Consider the following 25,536-nt stretch of genomic DNA (forward strand, 5'->3'; position numbering starts at 1 on the left):
TAAAGAATTCAAAAATCAAATTTGATGAAAGAGAAAAAAGTTTAAAAAGTGTTAATGTTTAATTTGATTTTTTTTTACATAATTTTAAAAATAAACATTGTTGTGATTTTAATTTCTGGAATGTCGGAGATTTTATTCACCTTCATAATAATATTTTTTGAAGCTGTTATTTTTTTTAGTTTTAACAAAATTGAAATTAAAAGTTTAATTTAATGTTTTGAAGCAAAAAGTTCCAACATTATACATTATAACTATAATGCTATTCTCCATTTTCCAATATATTTTTTCACGAAGTTAAACAATTTTTTCCAAAGGTGATCTCAACATTAAAAAGAAATATTTTAGAATATATTTAATTTTATTAAAGTTATTTTACCCCAAAGGTTAGAGAGATAAAAAAACAACTTAAAGCATATTTTACAAACGGTTTTGAATATTTTTCTAAATCTGTCATTGCTTTCATCTATTAAAACAAAGTTTTTAATAAAGATCTAAATTTGCTCTATTGATTTAATTATTTTAATTACAACAATAATTATTGTATAAAACACAGTCTTATGGGGTGAATATGGGTGTAAATGATACACCTTTTCGTAATTTGGAAATAATAAAAACTATTTAAATGATGAAAGTTTTATTGAAACTTGCCTAAAAAATAAAATAAAACTAAACTTCAATTGCAAGCCTGTTTTTCGAAGTATCGACACAAAGAGTATCACAAATGTAAGAAAAAATATTTGAATTAATATCTATGGTTCCAAAATCCCTAATTTTTTAAATGATTAAAAAGTATTAATTTGATTTAAAATGTGTTAAAAAGTAATATATTCCGAATATATTTTGATTTTACCAGTTTTTTCAATGAAAAAAATGCAGTTTAAGTCAAAAAACAAATGTTTTTTGTTGTTGTTTGGTTGAGCGTTTTAGCAGAATGTATTACTGTGAATACAAAGAGACGAGTTGTTCCTTTTGATTCCGCTATATATTTTAATATCTTGACAGATGTTTCTCCTTTATTATTTGGAGAAATATTGAAAAGGCGGGGCACAAAAACATAAACAATTATGAATTTGTCGCATCGCTGCATTTATTTCTATGTCCTTTAAATATAGGAAACTACATCATTTATAGAAGATTTTAAAAAACCTCTAGGTTTATTCATTTGCCGATTTTTTGAAAAAATAATTACCGGCATAGATCACAAACTTAAAAAAATCAAATAGCCTAAACTTAAATGTAAATCGTATTGTATATTTATAAATAAAATTCTGTACGAGCCCATCGTTATTATTTTAAAATTAAATTAGTAATATTGAGTTATTCGGCCGATTCTTGATTGAGTTTCATGTTAGAATATGCAAGTGTTCCAAGTGTTCAATATGCAAGTGCAAGTGTTTTTTTTTTCCAATACATCAATTATCTATGAAATAAAAAAATATTATAAAGGTATTTTATTTTTTTCAAACACTTGGATTTTCATAAAAAAGACAGCAAAAAAAATCACAGATATGTTTTGTTTGTATGTTTTTATAAAAAAATAAAAACAAAAAAAGGAACTAGTATTAAATATTTGCATAACAAAGTTCTACAATCCGAAATAGTCTTGCACAATATTTTCATTTTAAAAATCAATCCAGCTCCACTCTACGGTCGGCATCAGATCCATCCAATACACTCTATTGATGATGATACATCCCACCGAAAATACCCTACAAAAATACATACAAACACACACCAGCACACTCACTCCCATCGACATCGTTCAATATGTATCTCCCGTGAAGTGATTGTTGATTTTCGCTTCCCTCCACAACATTCACAGTGCAAAACTCACACACACACAAACACAGGTCTTCATCACTCGTGTCACGCGCGCAACAGAGACAACCAGACAGAGCACAGACTACGATCTGCAGTAGTACAAACTCACACCACCAGGTGGTGCGCTGCTGTCACACACGCACACAGATTTGCTACGTCTCGTTTAGGTTTTTTTTTTGCTTCGATTGAGTGGAGATTGGAGAATGTTACATTACTCCCTCGCCGAACGCTGAAGAAGCTTGTACTTGTCGAGAATACGGAGTTGGTCCAAGATTTATTGCATGCACGTGAATCATCTGATTTGGACGGAGAGAGAGAGGCGAAGATACTCACACATATTTGCCCACTTATCAGCTCACTTTTTAGTAATCATTACTAAAACTAGTATTATTTGTTTGTTTTACTAATGTGGTGCTGCTCACACACCGTGCAGATTGGATCTTCTCGGTCGCGGTCACTTGCTGCTCATGTCATCCGCAATACGCGATTGCTATCCCGAAACCGTAGATTGTATTCCGAACCACCACGGGTTCACACCACGGAACTCCGGCTCCGACCGAAGAACCTGGACACCAATTCCCAAATTCTTCTCTCCGAGGAGGTTCAATACGTTCCGTACGCGCGATGCGATGCGTTAAGCTCTGCTACTGCTTATCCACTAAATGAAGCCTCACTTCATCAAAAACCAGCTTCACCACATAACGAATGCTCACGCACACACCCTTCTGTATCACAGCGCTGCCACCAACACGAACAAACACGCGAGCGCGTCGGTGAATGTCGTTCTTCCCTTCTTCTTTCCACCCAGGGGGCTTCTCTTACACCCGCCAATGATTTGCTAACTACTACACCGGCAAACTAGTGGCCCCGATTGCACCAATACCACCTCGAAAAAAAAACGCACGCGAGTGGACGGCACTCACACCGGCGACGGTAACGTTCCGGTAATAGCGGCCGCACTGTACTCTTCTTCACGGCTCATACCGCGTAGACCCACTCGCGCGTTGAAGAACCTCCAGCCCGTGTGTATTTGTACCGCCAAGGGGATGATGACGGTGGTCGTCGTCGTCGTTGTGATGATGATGGTTTCTTCCTACACCGCCGACTCTACCTAGGGAAGCGGAAAAAAGTACGGCAAACGGCCAAGAGGGAGAAATAATAAGTTGAAACAGCATGAATACATACATGAAAGATCATTAAATGATATATACGGAGAGAGGGACAGAGAGAAAAGACCCGAAGAACAAAAAATAACCTTTGGCAGGGGCGTCCGGAAGTGGGACCCAGTACGGTGATTCCCAAAATGTTCGATTGATTCGAAATCATGAACCATGCGGCTCCATAATCAGATGAAATATCTCCATAGAAAAATCATGGAGACGCATGGTCACTTTGTAAAGATGAAATGTACCATGCGTTTCCACAATGTATGTACACGATTTCAAGAACTGAAATGAGTGAAAATCACACGAAATACTTATCAAGGGTGATAAAAGACTCTCCATGGAAAGAGTTTCACTAAACACTCACTGAGAGAGAAATCCGAAAGAGACCGAGACTCTCTTCATTTGCGTGAAATTTTGGTAAGTATAAAGCTCAGCGAATGAACTTCAAAATTCTAAAAACGGGAGCAATTTTGTTCCCAGTCGTTACAGGTGAAACGTCAAAATATGCTTGAGCTTTTGGTAGATGGCTAAATTTAAACAGTTTTATTTATAGTACGACCAAAATTATCCCCAAATGTTGCTGAACGATTACTTTTTTATTTTCAAATCTGTCGAAAAGCAAGTTTATTTAAAAGCTTTAAAGAGCATTTTAAAAGTAAAAAGATGAAAATATTTTCAGGTTTTTTATATGAAAAATCGTCTGTTTTTTAGTTTTGTATTTTTTTAACTACATGAAACTATGATTAGTGATTTACAATCATGTTAGTAAAAGATTCGATAAATTTTCTGCAATATGAAATTATGAGATTTTCTACATGTAATTTTTTAAGTGAAGATAAAAACATTAAACACAATTTGGAATTTTATTGATTGCGCTTCTGAATTCCTTCAATTCTTTAGCCATTTCTAAAAAATGTTTTTTTTTTAACATTTAAAAATATCGATAAATATTTGAAATTTCTGGAAAGTTATCCTTGTTATTTCTAATAAATTTGAAACTCAATCCTGAAAATTACCATATTTACAGAAGAAAATGAAAAAAACATCGAATTGTAAATTGTAATATGTAAATTTACCTCTGTACATGTAGTTCTTAAACTTAATTAATTTGTTGAATAAAAAATAATTATAAAGGAAAAGATCAACGGTACGTCTTGCTCACACCTTTTCTGAGATAATATTAAAAATTCAGTGCTGTTTTTAGATTTAAAAAATCATAAATGTTTTGCATCCTGACTTTTTTTAAAGCATTTAGTACAAAACTTCAAAAAAAAATTTTTTGCTGGCTTATTATAGTTTTTAAAGAGTTTAACATTCTATCAATTTGACTGAAAATTAAAAGACAAGCGGTAAAAAAATATTTTAAAAACAGTTTCATTGCAAAAGTTTTCGAGAATATTAATTTTAACATACGTAGAAAAGCAAATATTTTCTAAATTAAAATACATCGTCTTTATTTTTCTTTGTGAGGCCGTTGCAAATATTTTTCTATGTTTATGTCGCCCTTTCCTTTAAAATCGTCAAAAAAAAGGAAGCAAATGTTTGTTTAATAAAACTTAAAAAAAATCTTTAAAAAATCCCGCCCGTGTGGATCAATCGGACCGCGCACTGGACTCACAATCCAGAGGTCGCTGGTTCGAATCCCGCGGCGGGCGCTCTAAAATTCTTTGTGTAAATATGGGTATTTGGCGCCGTCGCTCCGTGCCATACTTTCATACACTTAGGAGCCCAGGGCGGCGAAGCCCTTGTAGATAAAAAAGGAAGACACTAGTGGTTGGTACTAGCAATGGTGGCCGACAGCTATAAAGTCAACTTCGTTTCGTTTTTAAAAAAAAATATGGAAAAAATCGAATCAAATACAGTCCAGACTCGATTATCCAAAGCCTCGATTATAGGACTTCGAAAAATCGAATTATGATGAAAAAAAAATCGATTTTTTTTATTTTCTTGCTTTAAACATCAAAATTGAGTTATGTGATCCCATTTTCAACAAATTTGACTGGTTGATTGCCGATTAAATTAAAAAATGCAGTTTAGGAGTCATACTTAATCTTAACATTAAAAATAAGACAACAAAAAACATGTTTTGGTTTTCCGGAGTGAAATTTCGCCAAGAACAATTTAAAATGCATTTTTGATTGAATTTTTGTTAAATTCCAATGTATAATGCCGCAAAAAGTTATTTATTTAGACCTAAATATTTTTGAAAACTTGATTACAAAACATCTGGGCTGGTGTAAAATGCATCTTAAAACACAGTTTATTTTTTTTTAGTAAATATGTTTTTGTATGATGTAAATAATAATACCAGAACGTATCTAGAGTTTTTTTAAAGGACCTATAAACTATTGTCTTTCATATATTTATAGGACCTATTCAAAAAAATCTCTAGATATTTACAGTGACCTAAAAAACATCACAAATTAAAAATAATTAAAAAAATTCAAGACAAAGAATTATTTCGAAATATGAAAAATGCTTTTGACTCTTGAAAAGCATAAAAAACTTCCTCATTATTGAAAATTTTTTACGATTTTTGTACTCAACTGATTGTTTTAAAAATTTCATTCTCAGACGCCAATGTGGGTCGCCCCTGGGGGTGGATGAAGGAAGCGACAGAGAGCACGACATAACGAAGCAAAATATACTGCCACATACACACACACACACACACACACCATGCAGACAACAACACCAGGAACAGTGAAAATAAGAGGAAGAGTCCAAATGCCCTCGCAGTGCTCGGAGGGCGTGCAAGCTCGAGCATGACTCGTTGCGGTTTGTTTTTCAACCTTTGAGTTTTTTGATTGACAATCTAGTCTGAATGGGTGAATGATTTTCTTGATTTTAATTAACAGTGTCATAAATATTTTTTTAAATCATCAGAAGACATTTTGAGTTAATTTTTGAAAAACTTCATATTTTTTCTGGTTATAATTTGAAGAAACGAAAAATACTTTCCGCATTTTTTGCTAATTCATGATATTTATAGCATCGGGGAGAAGCAGCTCTCCAGTGGCAGCCACGGTGCCAAACAAATGGAACAACGCCGCAGATAAGAAGATAATCAATGTGTACGATTTTTCTTTTCCCTCAGCAGCTCCCTCTCCACCCAGTAGCTTTCCAGCCGGGAAGGTAAGGAGGCCTTCTCCCCCCCTAAGTCACGCCCCAGACCCTCGCCATCGCGGCTAATTTTGCCAAAGTCTACACTTGATATTTTCTTGGTCAGTCGGATCGGAACGAATTCGAGACAAAAAAATTGAAAACCTTTAAAAATATACAAAATGATTAAATATAAATAAATTAATGATCCTTCAGGACGTACTAAAACAGTAAAACTTTAAAAAATAAATTCACAATGCAATCTAGTTTGAACATTAAAAATACTAACATTGAAACAGACTTGACATCACAATTAACAACTGCTTTTCTTTTGAGAAATGTTAACCGCAATGACCTGACTAAATTTTAAAACCGTATTTTTTACCTGACAGAGAGCACACGACTCTCATTAAACCCTACCAGCAGCTGGTTAGAAACCACATTCAAAAAGAAAACCAAAAAACAAGTGCGAAAGGATATGACAAATATTTGGCAGGTACCTTGAACCAAGGACTTATTTGAACGTAAACATCGAAGCGTATTTCTTGAGAGTTTTGGTGGGGCCGAATAATTTTTATTCTTTAAATATATTTTGTTCGTTTGATCATATTGATTAAATTTATGATTTAAGTCGAAATAATACAAGACTACATGATTTACCTATACTATTTTTTATGTTTTTAAATTATTTATTTTCTGACTCATTTTGGTCGATTTTCTACGATACTAATTTATTGATTTTTTGAACGATATTTCAAATTCATCCTATCCAAAAATGTGCGTTGAATAAAATGAATTTAAGTGTGCTGAAAAGTCCAATTTTAAAGCACCCACTTCAGTGCTAAAAAGTGAAACTTTTCAGCCCTTGTATCGGCAATGATTATTTTTCAAATCTATCATTATTTTCTAGGAAACTGAAACGGATGCTAATTCTGTTCAAAGTGTGTTTTACGGAATTGCAAAAAATGTTGTAATCTTGTTAAATTGATTTTCATGTTTGAGTATAATTGAAATAATTCTGAAATTATTATGAACAGATCCTTTTTAAATAAGGTGTTTAAAAACAAAGTGTGAAATTTGATATTTGAGCCATAACCAGGGACGAGAAAAAGCTTGAAACTAAATTTTAAGTTGCCTTTTCAACCCGTTTTTTGACATTTTATTTTAAAACAAACTTTTCAAATTTTTCAAAATTTTCCATGAAAATTCCGTTTTTTTTTCGATTGAACAGGAATTTGTTTTGATTTCAAGCCATTCAATTTACAGATTGCCAGAGTTGGGCTAAGCCTAAACGAATTTCCAAACAAAAAAGGCAAAGTAGTTATGTCCTAGACATAACCAGAATGGCTTATGACTAAGTAATGTATGTCTCCGTATCTCGGGAAAGGTTATAAGACCTTTTAAAAAAAACTGATTTTGTTGCAATTAAAAATATAGTTTCTTCGGATTGAGCAATGCAATGTTACAAAGTATGCCATTTCATTTGAATGAATCGTATTCTTATATTCTTATTTTAGTGATTTTTTTTTTCAATTTCAAGTGTTATACTTTAAATGCTCTAGTACACCAAGTTTATAAAAAAAATAACCCAACAACACCAAAAAAACAACACACAAATACCACACCGTTTCATCGTCGTCGCGCGCGGAAAAATAAAGTAAAAATAAATTAAATACATAACAATAATCATAAACGAGCGCACGGGCACACCGACCGTGGCCGCGCTCGTTATATGTGCCGGAGGAGGCAACACTGAAACAAAAAAAACACACACATTCGGTATGTACTCATCTTACCGGGTGCCACTGCACACACACACATACACATACATGGAGTTACAGTAAAAGTGAGGACAAACTGGAACATATTTACGATAGACAGAAAAAAAAAATGCACCGATGAAGTTCCACTAGCAGGTTTTTTTTTAAATCTATATATTTTATAATAAAAGATTTACTAACATGTTTTTAGTTTATTTTTGGCAACTGATTAATTCAACACATAATTTGAAAAAACAAATTGTTATTTTTTCAATGATTTTTTTGAAACATATTTTAAAATGAATCCAAAATACAACATGAACATCAATCAAGTACCACCCTAGTTTCATTCAACCATTCTTCCAAAGCCTCTAGTTCCGTGCAAAAGTGTGCGACAGCCCCCCATTTATATCCAGAAATACATAACGGTGTATGTACTACCACATACCGAATGGAGAACGGGGCGCTCGGTTTGCTATTTACTCAGTCTGTTCATCACCACCCCAAACCCTCAACTCGCCACCCCACTCCAACTCCATCAACTCACCCACCAGTCAATCATCGTCAACTCGCAGTCGTCATTTTCGCCGTCATGACTGTCGTCAGTCAATCAGTCATTTGAGCGCATTTATCGTGATCCAAGTAGGGGTCGCGAAGATTCGATGACTGTCGTCGTTGTCATAGTCATTAGTTTATGAAACGCAGTTCTCTCACCCCTCACGGCTCACTAAACGAGGTGAATTGGGTGAGTTATTTTTCTCCCCAAAAACAATCAATCGTTGTTGCCAGTGCGAGGTGTCTTTCCCCTGGCGAGCTTGTTATGTTTATTACATTACTGTGCAATGGCCAGTTATTGTAGGAATCGGGCACATAGACATGGCTGATGATCGAAAAAAATGTGTGTGTGCTACATAAAAGTGATCAAATCATCTTGAAGTTTTAAAAATTGTATAAATAAAGAAATCAATTTTCAAACCATATTGTCAAAAGTAAAATTTATTTTTATAACCTTTTAAAAATGTTAGACTTGGTTTTATGAAATTTTGAAAAAAGCAAATCTTTGGATTCGATTTTTTTTCAGAGATTTATTTTTTTTAAAGCGAATCCACTAGCAGGGCATACCTCTTGGTTATGGACGTCATTTGGACATAAATATCTAACATCTGGGCTATATATGAGCACTCTAGGTCAATAAGAAGTAGGGCAAATCGGGTAAAAAAACGTAAAATAAAATTCAATTAAAATTTAAAGTACACAAAAACATTATCAAAATGAAGGATAAAACATTACAATTGGTTTTTGTTTTTTGAAAATTAAAAAAAATTGTATGGACAGAAAATACAATTGTATGTACCAGTCCAGACTCGATTATCCGAAGGCTTCGGAAAAATTTCACTTCTGATAATCGAAACTTCGGATAACTGAATCACGAAAAAAAATGTTTCGTTGTCCAATTTTTGATTGTCGAGCTTAAGTATGACCCCTAAACAACTCTAAAGTTACCGTCATCAGGGGTGACATTGGGTCTGGGGGTTGAAATTGGGTCATACAAAAATGCTGAAATTTGTATGACCCAATCTCACCCCCCAGACCCAATGTCACCCTTGATGACGGTATTTAGAATTTTTAAATCCAAGATGCCTTTTATTATTTAATAGGCAATCAACTTTTCAAATTTGACTAAAATGGGGTCGCAGAACTCGAATTTGATGTTAAAAACAATAAACAAAAAAAACGAAAATAAAATTCCCTTACAAACCTTCGGATAATCGAACTTCGGATAGTCGACTCTGGACTGTATGCCCCAATTAATGCCTTCTTTGATCATGAGTTCCCCAAAAAGTTTAGTCAAATTAATTAATGAATTAACGTTATGTAGCCAGTTGCTTAACACTGGAACGCCCAACGCATGTCCAACTTACACGGACGCCCAAGCTTCCCAAAAAAGTTGGAACGGTAACTTCAACTCGCTGGTTCTCGGGCATAACTCAACCAATCGAGACGATGCTTGTTTCCAGTAATTTTTAAGAATGTCTAGATGATCCTAGAACTTTGCAGAACTTAATTTGATCAATTCTGTAATTTCTGCAACCGAAAACATCGTTCCACCTTTTTTCAAAACGACTGCCTCCGCGGAATTTTTGGCGAATTTTTTTTGTACGCGAAAAAAAAAGTTGGAACGATGTTTTTGATCGCAAAAATTACAGATTTGATCAAATTAAGTTCTGCAAAGTTCTAGAATCATCTAGACATCCTAACAAATCACTGGAAAGAAGAATCATCTTGATTGGTTGAGTTATGCCCGAGATCCATTGAGTTGAAGTTACCGTTCCAACTTTTTTGGAGCCTTGGGCGTTGGAATGTTAAAATCAAATGACCTGAAAATATAGGGGGACAAAACAAAAAAAATCTAATTTTTGAAATTTGTAAGCAAAAAGTATCATCAAATCGACGCTGTTGTGCTATCTTGTCGCACGTCGCTTTTTGACTTTCCGAGAAAAACGCGTTTTTATGTTTGACCGTTCTGTGCATTGTCCCAAAGTTTGGTTGAATTTAGTTGCCGGTGTCCCGAGTAGTAGTAACAAGTGTTTACGGTAGTCGGGAATGTACGTGTGTCAAACGCGTTCTGAACTGAAATCCCTCTCGCCAGTTGTCTCACGTACAGCAATGTTCAGGGTGTGTCAAGATAGTACGACAAGATTGAAACTTCTTTTATATGATAAGTGACAACAATACACGGAGTTTTTGCGGTTTTTATCGAATATCTCGGAATTTAAATTTAATTTTGTGGATCTGTTAAGGTCAGAAGGTGAAGCATTGTGAGCTGCACAAAATAGCGTTCTTTGAATAAAAATGCAAGTGCGATAATTTAGCACGACAGCGACAAAATGCTGTAAATATCAAGACAGTTACTTCAAAAAAGTTGGTAAATATCAATGATTTTTTCAGATTTTTTACGATTGTTCTTGATTTTAGGATTATTTCTTGATTAAATTAAAAAGACTTTATTTGATCTGAAATTACTTCCAATAAAATATTTAAAATCGATTTAATAAGTTGTATCAATAAAAATCATAACTTTTAGCATTAATTGTTTTCTGCACACAGATTTTTTGGAAAAATAATAACTAGAATTTGGGAAGCAAAATTGAAAAAAAAACAATTTTGCAAAAGCCTGATAAAATTCATGGGAATCAAAATTCCTAGAACAATAAAAAATCAAAACCGATTTTAAAAAAATAGGAAACGAGTTATTCAGGATCTTCTATAAACATGCTGAAGCTCTTAGGAACTCCTAATTGAAACCGTTCATTCGACTGTCTTACTAATCTTATACGATTTGAAGACATTATAAAAAAAAGATCTCAATAAAGTTTAAGTAAATACAGTAAACACATTTCAAATACTGTTCAATCTTCAATTTTTAATCTTTAATTTTCTGAAAAAAAAATTTGCCATAACTTTCTGTTTAAAACTATCAGAGACACACCACCCAGTAAATACTAAGTCATTTATAGACAGTAATCTAGGTACAAGACAGTGAGTAAAAGAGCAACTCTCTACTTTTGCTCTGGAGCAAGAGAAGGAGGCTAAGCTGAGGAACCGATCAAATTTGAAGGAGAGAGAGAGAGTTGCATTGTTGCTTACTGTCTATTCCAGAGGGCTCATACATAATTAAATTTGTTATTGAATTATAGTTTACTGTGTTGGTTACAAAGTAAGTTTGATCTTTTTACTTCAGCAAAAAGTGAAAAAATCGTGGAAATTGCCTTTTGACTCACTTGATTACCAATTTCAGCGAAGGAAAATTAAACGAAATTAATTTGTCAATTTGGTCTTCCTGTTTAAACCATTCCATACACTAGAGGTGGGCAAAAAAAGAGCGAGCCGCTCAAAGAGCCGGTTTACTAAAAAGAGCGAAAGAACCGTGGCTCACAAAAAAAAGAACCGCGGTTCTTTTTTAAACTTCGATCTATTGAAAGAACCGGATCAAGATGGCATGATTTTTGTTATAAATATAAATTATTGAATTTAGAAAAAAAAATTGGTCTAAATTTGTTTTTGAGAGTTGAAAATGCAATTTTAAATATTTCATTGCTTATAAAAATTTATCTCAAAAGTAAATGATTTTTAAACAACATGAAAAAAAACTTTTCACTTTTCAACTGATTGTACATTAAAGTATTACCGGAATACAAATTTGAGCATTTCAAATTGCATAATTTGTAAAATATTTCCAATAATCTACTGAATTGTTTACAGATTTTGGAAAAAAAATCCTTTTGTCCGATTAAACTTTAACGTTTAAAGTCTATATCGATTACATCAGAACGTAGGAAAGAGTTCACAGAATGTTTTCTTAAAATAAAATATCAGCATTAGTTCAATTCTTGCAGAAATAAACGCAATTTTAAAATTAATAGTTTGGATGCCATTCAATTACTCGAATGTTTAGGTTCGAGTAGAAATCTTGACATAGAGACCGTCAAGACCTATGGTTTTCAAGGACATCTTCTCGTTTTCAGTTATATTTTTTTCATCAAATAATTTGTAAAAGTCCAATGTGAAATAACTTATAAAATCACACGATTCTTAAAAAAAACCTTTTCATCCAAATTTTGAAAAATAGCGAAAGAGCGGCTCTTTTTTATGAGCGAACGAAAATGAGCGGCTCCTTAAAAAGAGCGGTTTCGTCCACCTCTACCATACACCTTAAAGCTGATACACTCGAATCAAAGGCAAAAATTAAAGTGTTTTTCATTCCCTCCAAATGGCCATTTGGGTATGAACTGGCACCATAAGAAAGGTAACAAACCACCTTCTTCACACTTCTTCCCTCATTCCCAACCCACCCAGAGTTCGTTTTGGAGATCGAGCAAAAAAAAACGGCACCCCTACATAGAGAGCACATAAGACACGAGGTAAATATTCACTCGGGCACACACCACCAAAACGGCAATGCTTTATGTCGCTGTGTTGTATGCTGCAGCGCACATAATAAAAATATCGGCCTGCGTTATGGACACACACACACACACACCAAGTGTCAGAGCGGGAAAGAGAATGAGAGAAAGGGGATGATAAGGGAGTGAAAGAGCAGTGAACGAGGAAAAAAAGGTAGCAAAAAGAGCAGAAAAAATCATTCGAAGAAGACAAAAAGGTTCTTCTATCTCCCACTGTACTTCTGATCTGGTTGTGATTGTGGGTGTATGTGTGTGTAATTGTGTGTTTGAACCAATGTCATTTTTGGACCCGGTCTGTCTATAAAGGTAGTCTAAGAATTCTTTAAAATAACTTGAATAAACTTTTATCATAAAATTGCTTAATTTCTTTTCACAGTGCATCTGCAAAAAAATCTGGCAACACGATTCCTCTCTCTCTCTTCCTCCCTCTTGGGACCGGTTTTTGAGGTCCAATCATTTGGTCATCCCTCGGCCGCCTCTTTCACTTCTTCCACCCATTCCCATCTGCTGGGCTCATCTCTCTTCTCACGTTGCCAAGTGGCACTTGGCCACCGGCAATCCACAGAGCGCAGAAGATGACCACAAAACAACAAGAATTCGAGTGATTCTACATGCACACACCTCTGCAGAAGCAGCAGCACCTTCCCACACGACGATGAAACAGTAACTAATGCTACCGTAGTTTGGGGAGGGTTTTAGATATTTAGGATATTTGGTCCTCATATTTTGACAAAAATGGTCCCTCGGTCCAGGTAAAAGGGCGGTTAAAATTAATTCTATATTTAAAACATTTAAACAAAAAATATTACAAAATGGTTTTATTTATTACTATTTATCACTAAAATATTTATTTCTATCAAGTATAACATCTCTTCAAAATTACATTGAAATGCGATTGTGATATGATCTACCTGGTCAAAAAAGCAAAAATGCATAATTAAAATTGTATTCATAGTGCTAAGAATCGGCTACAAAATTTTGTGAAAATTTATATTTTCCTAAATAATATTTTTTCTTCTGAATTCTGCAGATTTCTTAGATTTTTTTAAACATAAAAAAAATCATGGTTAATACCAAAAAAATCATTTTGCGGCTGCTACAAATTTGATTCAAAGTTTTTGTCCCTCGGCTCTTTTCGAGAGCCGTGTAAGGGGGTGGGGGGAAGGGAGGGGGTGTTGATTTCAATGAAAATTCCAAAATTCACAATGGCCCTACTAAAAATTGCAAGTAGAATCAAATTCATTTTTCAACACTTTTGTTTCGTTCAACCATTTTTTTTTTAAACAAAGATATAATATTGAAAATTGAAAAAAAAAACATTTTCAATAATAATATTTCCATAAATGATTTTGGGTACATTGTTTTCACTTTTGACAGTACAAAAACTTTAATCATTTCTTAAGTATTTGTGATAATTTGTTTGATTCATTTATTTCATAATTGGGTTAAACATTTTAAATTATTTTTTCACAAAATTACAAAATATGAATGACATACTTTTAGTAATTTCATATCAAAATATCAAAAATAAAAATTGTTGCTTCTAAAATATACAATTCAAGGCAAATATTCAAAAAAGCGAACTAAATTGTAAGTAAATGCTTTGTGCAAAATGTATGCTTATTTTTCTGTCCATTACAATTAAAAATATGATGTTATGGAATAAAATTGCCAATTTGACTTAAATCTTACAAAAAAATTTGAAAACTTTTTTTACCATCTTAACAGTTAAAATGTCGTCAATTTTGTTTTGTTTTAAATTGTAATTGATTTTCTAATAAAATCGTTCCATTAATTTCTTCTTCTAATGAAATAAATTTTAAAGTCTATACATATATATTTTAAACGAATTTACCATTTCTGATGTTTATCCAATTAAAAAAACAAGAATTAAGCTGTAATCATTTGGTAATCATATTTGTTTCAGTTTTTTTTTTTAAATATGTCATGACATTAAATATGTATACGGTTTTAGTAGGCATAACAAAGATTTGGAAATAAAATTGGCACCCCTTACAGTGTGAATCAGACCCGTTATTCTGTGCTATGCTACAGTATAGATTTGAAAATAAAACACGAGGAATAAATTAAGACTTGAACATACTTTTTCATAGATATTTATTTCTTTATAAGAGATTTAATATCTTATATTCTTTTAAATTCGAATCAAAAGAACCCATTTCGTAACTTAAGTTTTCCCTTACAGTTTATGATGCAAATTTCCAGCTGGTCATACAAAATAGATATGTGAAGTTTCAAAAATCTGTATCATTGGAGATAAATAACTTTTGAATCGATATGAATTTTTAGTTGCTGGTTACGATTAGAACTGAAAAATTGAAAAAAAAAAAATAAGGAATTCAAATCGTCTTTTGCGGGCTAAAACACTTAATTTAGACATTTTCTTAGGTAAGAATTGATTTGAAAATATTTTTTTAATGAGAAGAATATTTCCCAGAAGTTCAATTTTTTACATTAAAACAAAATTGCCGAGATATCATCAGTTGAAAAACCAAGGCTGATTAGGCACGCTGAGAAAAACTCACTTTCCACAATATAACAACTTTAAGAACCTTTATATATGGGAAATAATCTAAGCTTTCAAAAAAAGCAGGGAACTTATCCTTCACGAAGTATTTTTTCTAAAAAAAATATCTGCATTTAGCTGGAAAACGATGCACTTCATTAAAACAATTGTCGAATTATTTTGATTGCAAATTTATTTGCGATTAAAAGAATGATGTTTGATTTTGCCATTTTAAACGTAATTTTTTTTTTAATTCATATCTTCGTTACCAGATTTTACACCATCCTCAACTTAAGCGCAAAAAGCCTTCTTTTAAATATGTAAAACCGAAAAAAAATATTTAAAAAAAACCTACTTCAGCTGATTAAAGAAAATAAAAAAAAACGGGAGCTTTTATAACGTGTACCCATTTATTAAACAGTGCTAATTAAAAGCTGAGCAATTCTCTACCAAAAGCGGAAATGGATTTTATTTGTATTTTTCGATTTGGCTCAAACTTTGTGGGGGCCTTCCCTATGATCAAATATGCTATTTTGTGTCATTGGTTCACCCATACAAGTCACCATACAATTTTGGCAGCTGTCCATACAAAAATGGTATGTAAATATTCAAACAGCTGTAACTTTTGAGTGAATTTTTTGATCAAAGGCAAAGTTGTTGGTATTGTTGAGGACTTTTGAGAAAAAAATAGGTACACGGAAAAAAAATTTGAGGATTTTTTATCAACTTTTTTTTCACTAAAACTCAATTTTCCAAAATACGTATTTTTTGATTTTCGAGATTTTTTGATATGTTTTAGGGGACAAAAATCCACAACTTTTGAGCCATAGAGAAACATGGTCAAAAAATCTGCCGCCGAGTTATGAATTTTTGAAAAAATAGTGATTTTTGGAAAAAATCGAAGTTTTATGCAAAAATAAGTTTGACATTATTTTTTAATGCAAAATTGAATTTGCAATCGAAAAGTACTTTACAAATTTTTTGATAAAGGGCTCCGTTTTCTAGATATAGCCACTGAAAGTTTGATTTTAGCGAAATATTTTCAGTTTTTCAATTTTTTAAAATAGTGACCATGAGTGACCATTTCTAAAAATTTTTTTTTTTGAAAAGTTCAGAAAATTTGCTATAAAATTGTCTAAGAGACATTGAAGATTGGACCTCTGGTTGCTGAGATACAGCGGCTTAAAGAAAAAGAAACACGAAAATTGAAGTTTTCTAAGTCTCACCCAAACAGCCCACCATTTTCTAATGACGATATCTCAGCAACTAATGGTCCGATTTTCAATGTTAATACATGAAACAATCGTGAAATTTTCCGATCTTTTCGAAAAAAATATTTTGAAATTTTTTAAATCAAGACTAACATTTTAAAAGGGCCAATTATTGAATATTACGCCCATTTAAATTTTCATAATATTTTTTTCGAAAAGATCGGAAAATTTCACAAATGTTTCATGTATTAACATTGAAAATCGGACCATTAGTTGCTGAGATATCGTCATTAGAAAATGGTGTGAGCAGCAACCAGAGGTCCAATCTTCAATGTCTCTTAGACAATTTTATAGCAAATTTTCTGAACTATTCAAAAAAAAATTTTTTTAGAAATGGTCACTCATGGTCACTATTTTTAAAAATTGAAAAACTGCAAATTTTTCGCTAAAATCAAACTTTCGGTGGCTATATCTTGAAAACGGAGCCCTTTATCAAAAAATCTGTAAAGTACTTTTCGATTGCAAATTCAATTTTGCATTAAAAAATAATGTCAAACTTATTTTTGCATAAAACTTCGATTTTTTTCCAAAAATCACTATTTTTTCAAAAATTCATAACACGGCGGTAGATTTTTTGACCATGTTTCTCTATGGCTCAAAAGTTGCGGATTTTTGTCCCCTAAAACATATCAAAAAATCTCGAAAATCAAAAAATACGTATTTTGGGAAATTGAGTTTTAGTGAAAAAAAAGTTGATAAAAAAATCTGCAAATTTTTTTTCCCGTGTACCTAATTTTTTCTCAATAGTCCTCAACAATACCTACAACTTTGCCGAAGACACCAAATTGATCAGAATATTCACTCAAAAGTTACAGCTGTTTGAATATTTACATACCATTTTTGTATGGACATCTGCCAAAATTGTATGGAGACTTGTATGGGTGAACCAAGGACGCAAAATAGCTTATTTGGTCATAGGGAAGGCCCTCACAAAGTTTGAGTCAAATAAAAAAATACAAAAAATAAAAATGGTCGAAATCGGCCGATTTCGTAGAGAGTTGCTCACCTACAACTTTGCCAAAGACACGAAATCGATAGAAAAATTATTTGCAAGATACATATTTTCGAATATTCACATGCTCATTTTGTATGACCAGCCCGTAAAATTGTAAAGTGACTTGTTTGGAAAAACTAATGATGCAAATTGGTTAATTTTCACATAGGAAACACAAATAAAAAGCATAAAAACAAAGTTAATTTGCGAAAACGTAGAGAGTGACTCAATAGTAAAATAGGAAAAATAACAATGAATAAAAAAAATCTTTCATAAGCAGAACAGCATTTAATTCCTTCGGGCACCTAATGTCGACAAATTAGAATTTTGACGTTCAATTACAGCTTCTGAAAAGCACTTTCAACTGAGATCAAGTAACAAATAGCATAATTTAAAGTAAGCAAGCAGGTTTCTTTCCGATTTTTTTAAAGGGGCAAACGTATGAGAACGTCAAAAAACTTATTTTTTTAAAAATTCGTATTACATTTTCATTGAATAATAAGAATCTTAAATGTGCAAGGAAACAATTTAATATTTTAGTTTGTAAAATTTGATTTTTTAAAATTTCAAAAAGAATTAATTATTTTGAGGATCTCGAAATAAACAAAGCATTCCAAAGAATTAGCAAAATTTACTCAAGTTCACGCACAAACCCCGCGCTCGAAGATCGACAAACAATTCCAAACACGAAACCAATAATTTGCGTCGCTGTTTGCATTCCCCAGATGTGTGTTAATTACTCAATGAAAGAGCGCCGAACAGCTTCATTTAATCGTTTCTCACCTGATGCGGATTCGATTTGTTATTTGTTTTACTCGTTTTTCCAAGAATGCCACCTTTAAACATTTTCAAAAGGGGAAACAACGCGTTGGTTGGAAACTTTTTTCGAATGTCTCACGGTCGTCGTCTTGTGGGGAAGTCAACTTTTGGTGTATTATTTTAAGAACGAAATCTTCTTCTTAATTCCGCTGACTCTCCAGAAAGGCAAGAGAATCATATCGACTTGGAGGCAAAAACAGGTTTCCCAAACTTGTGGAAGCTGGAAGAACTTTAAGAGAATTCTCCTGCTCGGTCTCTGCAGCAGCCGGAAAGCTTTGGACGAGGAGGTTTGCCAACGACGACGACGACGACGGCCAAAGGGGAGGATGGGACCTTTATGTACAGCAACAAAAAACAGCAAAAGAAGGGCATTCCAAACAAACTGCTTGCTGGCTGCTGGTTTCGGTCCTGAGGTGGCTGCTGCTGCTGTCTCTATGTTGCTTATTTACCTCCAAACAACCTTCTCTGGCTTTGGTTTGGGGTCTTTGGGATCAACGCGAACGATGATCCCCATTAGGAGGGGAGTGCGGACCAAGGGAGGGAAGGTTTTTCTTGTTGGTACCGTGAAAGGGTGCTAGGTTGTTTGAATATTGTCTTGAAAGTAGTCTTTCTATTTGCGGTACTGTATATTCTTAAATATTTTTAATATTCAAAACGCGTACGGTAACTTTTCTTTTATTCAAAAAAAAATTAAGCATATCCAAACATAAAAAATACAGTTAAAAACGCAGTAATTTGCGTTGAAAAAAATGAGCATAAATTCAAATATTTAAATCAATAATCCAATTCCGGCATTACAATAATAACATTGACATTGCTGGCCATGGTTTCCACATTTCAATGAAAATGGTTTTGTGAATTGTAATTAACAACAATACAGTTCAAATTTCCCAATTTTCTATCGATATTTTTTTATTTGGATGAAACTTTTTTCCATGTCCTATGTCAAAAGAAGCCATTTTGTATGATTCGTTTGTCCATACAATTCTCCATATTTTGCTGGCTGGTTGTGGTCAAATTGGTCATGTGATTATTCTGAAATCTGTACTTTGAGAAGGGATTTTCTGATTGATTTGGTGTCTTTGGTAAAGTTTTTTGTTATGATTAGAACTTTTTATTAATATTACCCGGATTTGTTTTTATTGTGTTTGATATGATTTAGGGGACTTAAAAAGGCTTCTTTTGCGCTAGAGTTTAGGATGGTGTAAAATCTGCTACCAAAGATATAAACTGTTGAAAAAATAATGTTCTATGAAAAAAAATCTAAAATTGTCAAATAACATTTCAAACATCATTTTTAAGATGAATTCTTGAAAAATTTTAATTATTGCAAATTAAAAATACTTCAAAAAAGAAAAGCACCCTTCCGCTCGTGATATCATGAATACTTTTTATTTGATTTTTAGTGTCAAAAATGGTGAGAGCTTGTAGAATTTTATGCTCTTTTGAGTTTGTTTTGTATTTATTTAAGATTTAAAAATATTTTAATTTTTAATATTTTTTTTGTTTTTTTATTATGTTTTAATATTTTTTTTTGTTTTTTTTAATTAATTAAAGATTTAAAAATATTTTAATCGAAAAGGGCAGAAAATTACAAAAAAATATATTTCAACATTGAAAACCGGACCAATAGTTTTCGTGATATCGCGAACTGAACAATTTGGCCTTATTAAGAGACACTGAGAAAAAGCTATTTTTTTACAAAATTTTATTTTAAGGAGGCTGTAAACTGTAAAAAAATGCATTTTTCCTCATGTAACATTTTTAAATTGCAAAAAAAAATAACATTTCTGGAATTTTTTTTTCTAGAAATGCATATAACAACATTTCCGATGGCAAATCTGATTTTTCATTTAAAAAAAGTTTTAGAAACATAGTTTGCCCTTATTTTCGATTATTTCCGCAAATTTTTTTTAACTCAAATAAATAAAGCTCTTGTACCATTTTTTATTCATCTATACATTTCAATAAAATTCAAAAATACGTAATTTGGGAATTTTACTTTTAGCAATGAAAATGCAAACAAAACAAACCGGAATATTTTTCCATGCACCATTTTTTCCTGGAAATTCCTAATTATATCCTAAAACTTTTGCGAAGACAGCAAATCGATCAGCAAACTCATTCTCAAGAAACAGATTTTCGAATATTCAAATCTGGAGTTTTTTTTTTTGAAAAAAAAAAGGTCCGATAAACCAAATTTGCAGTTTTTGCTTTTTGGGTGTTTTTGAAGCCACCTTGAGTCAGGGGTAGAGGGTGACGAGCGGGAATTCCCGGGAAATCGGCAATTTTTTGACCTCTCGATTCCCGGGAAATTTGGTCGAGACTCCCGGGAAATTTTATACTTATAAATATCGAACCAAAATTAATAAACTAATCAGAAAAACATTTGAAAAATTCGAAATTATTAAGAACATTGGATGTTCAATGTTCGATTTCCAAGATTGAATTGATCAATGCTTCTCTAATCTTCTTATTCTAAAAGTGTGAATTTTAACTTTTCAAAAATTCCAATAACTTTAATTGAGTGTAACCAAAAAATGTGGAACCCAAAATTAACATTGAAGCATAATTAGCAGTTACACACCATAAATGAAATATTTTTTTATTTCTAAGAGGGAAAAGCCTTTTCAAGATAAGTTTAATTTTCATATTCCCTCTCGAGCATAGCATAACTCACAGTCTATTTTTTTTTTTAATTCTAAGTAAGTCAATTTCGCTTTATGGAGTCATTTTGTGTTTTGCATATTAAATTATATTTAAAGAATAAAAATCAGGCATTTTTTTGTAAGCGGACACTAAGTCCGCGAATTGTGAACATTTACAGTTGACCTTAAGAAGGAAAAAATCAACTTAAAGTTTTTGTTTTGAGTCGTTATTTATCATATTGCAGAATGCCATATTGCATAAATGGATAATTATATATTAGTTATTTTTTTACTTTCAAAAAATCTAATAACAAGTTCAACAAAAAGTTTGTGCAACTTTGGAAAAATCAATCAGTGCGAATGAGGATTCGTAAACATTTGTAACTCAACTCTCGATTCCCGGGAAATTGAATATCTCGAGAATCGTCATCCTCTAGTCAGGGGTATTAAAAAACACCCAAAAAGCAAAAACTGAAAATTTGGTTTATTTGACCTTTTAAAAAAACTCCAGAAATTCAATATGACCAACCCGCAAAATTGTATGGAGCCTTGAATGAAACGACAAATCATGTAAAATTCTGATAACTCGTGAAGGATACATGCAAATTGTTTATGTGTATACACAAAAAAATCAGATTTACAACTTTGTAGAACATTGGTGCATTCTACAAAAGAAACCTTGCAGAACTCCGAAAATCAGAAAAAAAAATCAGTTGATGTTTACAGACGCTTTGTTTACACTTTGACATTGGCGCATTTACACTGTTTTGATTGAAATAACCTCTCTGGGTTATTGCAGATCAAACAGTACATTAAACTTACCTTAAAATTACAAGTCTCTTAATTTTGGACAGTTGAGTGACGAGAAATAGCTAAGAATTTTAAACTTTTTTTAACTATGGTTGATAAAAAATACGTTTTCTGTTTTTTTTTCGTCCATTTTTCGATATCTCGTGGCGGTGGGGCGATTAGACATCAAAAAGTTGACCTCAAATTTATGATCAAGGACCAACATTACCCCTTAGAGCAATTTTTCACCAACATCGAAGAGGGCGAAGCAACTTTGCCGATTCCGTGTGAGTTGGCGGATAATGGCCCAAAAAAAGTCAGTTTGCGAAAACGTATTTAATTGCTCGTAGGGAATGTATGGACAAAGTTTTGTTCAAATCAAATACAGTACAAAATTAAAAGTCCCAGCATTCGAATACATTTGAGGACTCACACAGAAATTGCGAAATTGAATAAAATTGATTGCTCTGCTTAGTGTGACAAAAATCGAATATTTCATCGAGTTTAGCTGGTACCTAAATATTCTCTACGAGGATTTCAAGTGTAACTGAGGAGTTTCAAATTCTATAGAATAACAAACGCATATAAATTAGCAAACGAACATTTCCTCTATAAAGCACATGCACTAGAAGGGTGCAACATCTTTTTGCAAACTTCGATCTAACAACCCCCAGCTCATCTATACCTCACACCTCGCTCGTCAACCCAAAGAAAACTTGATTCTTTTCACCCACTTTCCCTATCGTCCTCAAGCCATCCTAACCATATTGGCTGAACTTCCTCACGAAGCTGTATCCTTGCATATGTACGGCAAGAACATTCTACCCAGGGCAGCGTTTCAAAACAATATGGCGACGTCATCGCGCCATCAGCACGCGATGTGTCCAAATGTCATCCTTCTTGTTTACACACCAGTTTCGCTCGCCAAATCTTATCAATCGACCTTCAGGTGTTGCACCGCGGGCCAAGTAATTGCCTATAGTTGACTTAGTTCTAGTCGCACTCTACTACACCACAACAAACTGCTGTTGCTACATTGCACAACACACAACATTCTGACGGACCGGGCTATTTCTGTGATATTTTATTACTACCAGTCGACGACGTGCAGTCGGTCTATGGGCAAAATATGGCAAAACCTTTGGGTAAGTTGTCACCGTGTACCAGGAGGCCAAATACCAATTGGAATAACTACTCACAGACGGAGAGAGGTAGAAAGACAGTTTCGCGCCCTGTCTCACTTGCACACCCCTGTGTCAGCCGCGTCTGGGACAACCCTCACGCACACCCCTGCACAAATTGCATTTTTCGATCGGCCATCGGGATCCCGAAATTGCCGCACGGACCCCGTCCAAAGAAAAGACCCCCCGGAACACCCAGTACGCCCTCTGGCGGGCCCATTTCGTTACCTTTCCAAGGACGGCCCAGGGGGGAACCGATTTCGAGCACTTTGCACCGTTTTTAAGCACTTTTGACACACCAAATACACATTTTGCTCGGACACACTCGGGACGAGACAAGACCGCGGACACAGAGCGACATCGAATCGACAAACGGGAAGAAATGGGAGCTTCTCTGGCTTGGACGAAGACCAATAAGAACGCGGTCGATGGGTGTGTGTGTGTTCGAGCTGGGTTTAATGAAATTAGCTGTCAAAATGCGATACAAATACATGAACTGAAGCGTTTCAAGCGTTGCTCTTGTAGGAAGTTGGTTACTGGTATAAATAGGACGAAAATAGGTTTGAATTGCAAGTTACCCTAGCTTTTTCTACAGAGCCTACAGGACCCAATTAAAGCGAAAAGTCGTTAGTTTGAAGTTAATTGAGTTAAAAACGCCATTTTAACCTCATCTTTCGACCTTCACTGATTCCCAAAATTCAATTTTAATCCTGTGATATTCTACAAAAAAACGTGCAATGTTTTCACTCTTCAATGAAATCAAGTTCCAAACAGATCGTGCTATCTCGACACACCCTGCAAGTTGCCAAATGGAATTCAAGTCAGAGGTCGTTTTGTCACAAGTGCCCGGCAATCAAATTCAACCAAATTTCGGGACAATGCACAGAACGGTCAGCCAATAAAAACTATCAAATTTTCTTTTTTCGTTTTTCAACTTCAAAAATTAGTTTCTGATATAGATATAATAGATATTGGCACTAGAAAATAAAGTGCTGTTTGAATGAGGCTTCAAAAAATTTCTTGATTTTTATTTGCTGCATTTCAGCAACCAGAGGTCCAATCTTAAATGTCTAAAATAGTCATTGTCTCAACTTTTCGGAAAAAAATATTTTCAAGATTGTGCAATCATTGAAACAATTATATACATCTAAAAACTGAAATTTTTCATTGCACTTTATCAAAAAATCTGTAAAATACTTTTCGATTGCAAATTTTATTTTACATAAAAAACTGAAGTCAAAAAATTCGAGTAAAATTTCTATTTTACAAAAAAAAACTTTTTTCAAAAATTCATGGCTAGGCAGCAAAATGTTTGCCCATACTTTTCAATTTCCCAAAATTTGCTTTTTTTCTAAAAAAAATCAAAAATAAAATTCTTTTTTTTCTTTTAGATATTTTTTTTTCGTAAGAAAAAAAAGTATTTGATTTTGGGCATTTTTTTCTGTTGTATTTTTTAAGTTTAAGAATTTTTGATAGGTTTGGTGTATTCAGCAAAGTTGTAATTATTTGTGAGGACAATTCAGAGAAAAATAATGCACTGAACATTTTTGGCCGATTTTTTAAATTAACTTTTTTCCCCAAAAAAAAATATTTCCCAAAACTCGTATTTTTTTAAATGTTTTTTAAGGGAAAAATGAAATTAAAAAAAAATATCGGAGAATTATACATTATTCTCAGAGATAGAATGAAGAAAAAAATAAAAAAATAGTTAGAGATCTTCAAAATAAATAAATAAAATCAGCAGTTAGTTGACCCTTGCCGGAGCCGAAGAGGGGACAAAAAACTAAAAAAAGGAAAAATGAAAAAAATAGGTTTGAAGATTTTTTTTGTGAAAAAACTGCGGTAGGTTTGGTTTGGTTGTGTTTGATTATTACAGTTTGTTTTCCGATCTTTTATTTTATTTCAAATAAACGTATGGACTGTTATTATTTTGTATGTAATGGAATAGCTTATTAAAAACAGATACAGAGCGAATGCGCTAATTCGAATGGAACTGCAATCGAATTAGCGAATCCGAATTCGCTAATTGCATCGACTGACAGCTTGAAAAAAGCTTGAAACCACATGCAACTTAAATTTATCTTTACGTTTTCCAAATGTTAAGCAAAATTTGTTAACACCAATAAGAAAAAGTGATTAAATTTGTTGGTTTCTGGTCGATGCTCTGTTCAAAAATTTCATAGAAAACTTTAAATTTGCAGCAAAACTGGCCGGTTATAAAATCGTTCTTAAAACCTCAATAGTGAAATTTTTATGATTGAAAACCTTGTTTACTTTTTAAAACCTTCTATTAGGAGCCCGTGCGAATGGGGTATAAGGCTGGTCTAAACAAATAATTGAAGTTCAGTTTGCGCTTTTTTATTTGAATTTAATTGATTTCTTTGAAGAAAAAGGCTACGAATAATTCAAATCATGTCAGCCTTGCTTACAGAAACAGTGAAATCATAATAAACATGAAAAAAGCTTCAAAAACTAGCCTTATCAAACGCATTAA

The 25,536-nt window shown here is 33.0% G+C and overlaps 1 protein-coding gene across 11 annotated transcripts in view; it reads right to left on the minus strand.

Annotated features, from left to right (window-relative positions):
• The window catches only part of LOC6034656 (single-stranded DNA-binding protein 3), an 84,071-nt gene extending 60,612 nt beyond the window's left edge, over positions 1-23,459 (minus strand). For 5 of the 11 annotated variants that reach the window (XM_038251842.1, XM_038251840.1, XM_038251837.1 and 2 more), the window contains exons 1-2: positions 23,271-23,458; positions 2,155-2,932 (exon numbers count right to left, since the gene is read on the minus strand). The gene's annotated coding sequence lies outside the window, so the exon portion shown is untranslated. Of the gene's footprint in view, positions 1-2,154; positions 2,933-23,270 lie in introns of all 11 variants that reach the window. The other 6 variants (XM_038251843.1, XM_038251839.1, XM_038251844.1 and 3 more) reach the window with 4 other exon arrangements.
• Positions 23,460-25,536: the final 2,077 nt, after the last annotated feature.

This window comes from Culex quinquefasciatus, chromosome 2, assembly GCF_015732765.1.
Source record: "Culex quinquefasciatus strain JHB chromosome 2, VPISU_Cqui_1.0_pri_paternal, whole genome shotgun sequence".
NCBI classification, from domain to species: Eukaryota; Metazoa; Arthropoda; class Insecta; order Diptera; family Culicidae; genus Culex; species Culex quinquefasciatus.